General features: G+C 30.8%; 1 long non-coding RNA gene across 1 annotated transcript; it reads left to right on the forward strand.

The window, feature by feature from the left end:
* The first annotated feature begins 562 nt into the window (after nucleotides 1–562).
* LOC134279552 (uncharacterized) lies at nucleotides 563–1,609 on the forward strand. Its single transcript, XR_009994673.1, has 3 exons — nucleotides 563–676; nucleotides 1,175–1,283; nucleotides 1,558–1,609. It is a non-coding gene; the product is annotated as an uncharacterized LOC134279552 (long non-coding RNA).
* The last annotated feature ends 2,945 nt before the right edge of the window (nucleotides 1,610–4,554 follow it).

Genomic DNA, 4,554 nt, shown 5'->3' on the forward strand with positions numbered 1-4,554 from the left:
GTCATCATCCCGAGAAGAGATGTGTAATCAATCAGTCTGTCCCCAAAATCCGCGCAATAAACATAGAATATACAAAATATATACAAGATATATACACATCGCAGCTCCTCGATACAACAGGTGAACCATGTTCCATTTCGATTTCTACATATTGATTGATTTTAATTCAAGGGCTAATTAAAAGAAGCCGTAGCTCAATTGATAAGGTCACGGACTCCCCTAATGTAGATTTTCCAAAGGGTCTGGAAAAGGTTTGGAAATCCATGGAATTCCAATCATTTCCATACATAACTTGAAAAGTGTGTCTGGAAGTTTTTGGAATATTTTGGAATTTGAAAGAAAAATTGGACTTAGACTTTTTTTGGCTTGGAAAGTAGTGGAATTCTTTGGAAAAAATGGTCAAATGAGAAACTTAGCCATTTTCCGCGCTGGAAAACTATGGAAAATTACTAAGATTTTTTTAAACTGTCGACTAATAGTACAATAACATCGGGATCGAAGTCGGGCTCGATGAACAATTAATTTTAACACGCCGAAATTCAAAATATCGAATGCCATGTTGATGTTGATGTTGCACAGACGGAAAGTTTGAACGAGAGTGTCACGAACTTGGGGATCATGATATAATCTGATTATTAGCTTGGGATGGAAGAAGATGAAGACATTTTAAAGACCGGTAGGTACAATATTGTACAGTATTTTATGTGTCCTTGATTGAATGAAGAATGCTTCTGCTACTGTTGATTAATATTGGCACCATACATAAAATTCCTGATGGTGAAATCGTTTGGACAAGCACTATTTCTGTAATTATTATTTAACAAGTCTAAACATATCATTAAAGTCATGGATTTTAACCCGAATTTCTTTGTTTGGAATCGAACTGATGTAAAGAATTTTACCTGTACCTTCCTTTGTTCCAAGATCACAGGTACTTGGGTCGTGGTTTATAAATATGTATAATGTACCTTATTGATAAATAAAAAAACTTACTTTTTTTTATATATCAATAAGGTACATTATACATATTTATAAACCACGACCCAAGTACCTGTGTTCAAGATTACATTTACAGAGTATGATGTACATGTGTATGTAATTAATAATATATTTTGTAATGCATGTTCATTACCATTTTCAGCTCTTATCTTGCATGTTTTGATTGTTTTAATAGTTGCTGCATAAGCCATTACCTGATATGATTTTCACAGCCCTGTCATTTGGTAAAAGTGGATATACATATATAGATGCCTAGCTAATCAGTCACTAGGCTTGTGAATATGGTGAGAACCAGCTCAAATTATCATTGAAAACAAATAAACTAACTTTGATTTTATCAATCCATGTCTTTTAGCATAAGATTAAAAAAATATTGCAACTATGCCAAGTAAACAACATTTAAAGGTTTATATTCTTAACATGCTTAATCTCCATATCCTAGTAATTTATAACAATGAATTTTGAAAGGTAATCTAAACATGCTAACTGCACGGGTATGTATAATTATTTTAAATCAAATGGCTATCATCTTCTATGAAGTATACATGCATTTTACAGGAATCCGGATGCTCACAAGATTTAAGACAAGAACTGTATGAAAAAAAAACTGGTAAGATTTCTTCATTATTTTCTTAATCAATAAAATCAGATGAATTGAAATTACATTTTTTTCAATGTTAGTCAGGCATTGAGTTTGACAGCTCTAGCCTTTTCATTTTAGCTCAGCTGAGCCATTTTAAGGCTTAAGTGCTGGATAGCTTCAATTATTTTCAGCCGCCTCCAACCCGCCACCTTTTCCTTTTATAAGGACGTTTAATTCTGTGTTTATCTTCTTTTCTTGGTGTTTAATGTGTTTTACGTTGTTTTCGGTAACGTTTCAGACCACAAGAATGTTTGATATATTTTGTTATCAATTATATATACATGTATACGCCATGAATGTACATGTATTATGTAATCACGGTTTACAAAATAATCATATTCATTATTCCGTTTCATTCTGTTATGAATTTTTGATACAAATAAAAAGTTGTTTATAAATAATTTTATGGATTTCATAATCAATTATTACATAATTAATTACAAGTATTTTCTATAATTAAAGTCACATTAGTGGCAAAGTGCAATATACCTAAATGTCTTGTTGTTTATGAAAATAGAGAGTAAAGGCGGTTTCTTGAAATTCTGCGATAGTACAATAACTTTGAGTTGGGTTCACGAAAGTACCCGAAAATGTTAATGACTGAGAAGTTCCACAAATTAGTTATTACTGCAGTTTTATGAGAAATTACACTTAATATAGCAATAGTTTTATATGTAATGGGTGCATTTTTATGTTGCATTTACACTGTTTTTGTTTTCTCTTTGAAAGCAACAGAGATACGACAAATGATGGCATGTATCAACAAACCTGTAGAGAAGAACCCTCGCGAGCCCAAAGAGTGAGTGATGACTTAATCTCACAAAACTTTTGTTAGGAAGTTGTTTTTCTCCAAAACCCATGTTCAGTTTCATTTTGGTCGTCTTTGTCAATGCAGCATTCTCATTCTTTATCCGTACATAGAATTAAAGTGGCTGTACTGTACATCTCATCAAAAACAGGCTTATAAAAATTTTCCGATAGAATTTGGAATTATTTACTACTCATAAATGTATACACTTTTAGGAAAATTACAAAATACCATAAGTAAATAATTCTGATTATTTCATGAAAATTAATAATTATTTATGGCCCATAAATGTACATGTATATATACATCGCAACGTGTTCAGTTTCCACATTCCAAGCCATATACGCATGTGTAGTTTTCTTAAACAAAACCGGGATTACCTCTCTCACCATGCTGATTTGTTTAAAGTAAAAAAGTCGTAAAAAATTCCAAATTGATAGGAAAAAAATTTATAAGCCTGTTTTTGATGAAATGCGCAGTACAGTCACTTTAAATCTATATACGGATAAAGAATGGAAAGCATCATGCTGTACTTAAATATAATTAAGTATGTTAACAATTATCTTTTGTCACGAATACGCGTTCGTACATTTCTGCTTCTTTTTCAAAAAGGCATATAATACTTTTACAAAGTAAAGCTAATGGCATCCGAACTTTTAGTGAAAGCATTAATATTGCAGAATAAATATGTTTATCAATGAAGGGCAAGTAGGACTTCGATAGCCTCTGGTTTTTTTCTCTTTAATCCATGACCATATGTTTGCCTATTACTAGCATATGTTTGCCTATTACTAGCATTTTTACTCAACATTACTAAAATGTAAATATAACCCTATAGACCAATTCCAAATCTGTTACTTCTAAACTTCTAATTTGTAAACCTTGGCCTAGTTATCAATGGTTTTAAACAAAATCTTCATTAGTGTTCAAGACAAAATTTTATTATCAATTCTACATTATCATTTGCTTTGATCAACATTTTAGATTGATGTTTTTGAATTACATAAGATACAACTTAAATAGATTAAATAAATCTAAAATTGAAAGCTGTTTATAACTAAGCGGTATTTTAATTATATTTAATCATGTCAATCTGTCGATAAAACAAAAACAAATCAGAAAATTTAACTTTGTCACTTATAAACACTTAATTATGTACTTACCGGTTTCAGAACTTTGTGTTTCAATATCAAAAAATATTATTATACCCCATTTTAAATATTCTAAACAACGCGTCACTGATTGGTTCTAAGTGATCACGTGATCGGGCCGTAAAACATAATATTTCCCGACCGTCTTCGGAACACCCAGCGTATTTTCCCGCAATATAGTTCTCGTTCTTTGAACGAAAACTCCCGAAAGAAGTAGACGTCACCATAGTCTGGTTTACGTCCCAAAACTGATGATAATGTGTTGAACAAAGGGTTTTATACAAGTAGTAGCTTTACGTAAGAAAATGAAAGTGAATTTGAGAGCGGTGCCGAATTTGAAAGTTTATGTTTTTCAAAGGTTTTGCTTGTTTCAGTATAATAAACAATTCATTGCATGAATGTTCGGGAAATATGAAGACTTATTTAGACAAGAAATATCATAATCATATTTTAAAATATGATTTTTCTTGGCTGAATAAGTCTTCATATTTCCGTCACTATGTTGCAATAAATGTATAATATTCCTTTACTTTTATTCTCAGTTTTCATGAGTCTATTGTTTACCATTTAGGAAATCAAAAAGCGTATAAAATTGATCTTCAACATTTAAAAAAGCATACTTTATCTCCAAGTGTTGAATGTACGAGGGTTGTCCGTAAAGTTCGTGGACAAGCTAAAAATTTAGCAAAAGTTGTGTCATTGATATTTATTGTTGACATATTTCTAATCCTTTACTAAATGTGAATTGAAAAATGTAAAAATTTATTCAATTTCAAATGTTTAATTACAATTATGGGTTCATAATTAGACTTGGAATGGAGACACGGAGCACTGCAAAATTTCAATTTAAAAAATAATTATCACTTTATAAATTTCATCTGTATTTTATAAAATTCTGGGGATATCTGAAAGAATTTTACAAAATGAGGTTGACAGAAGCTATCACGTCAAAT

This window comes from Saccostrea cucullata, unplaced genomic scaffold (assembly GCF_032062105.1).
Source record: "Saccostrea cucullata isolate Sc308-1 unplaced genomic scaffold, CSIRO_AGI_Scuc_v1 ctg1102, whole genome shotgun sequence".
Lineage (NCBI taxonomy): Eukaryota > Metazoa > Mollusca > Bivalvia > Ostreida > Ostreidae > Saccostrea > Saccostrea cuccullata.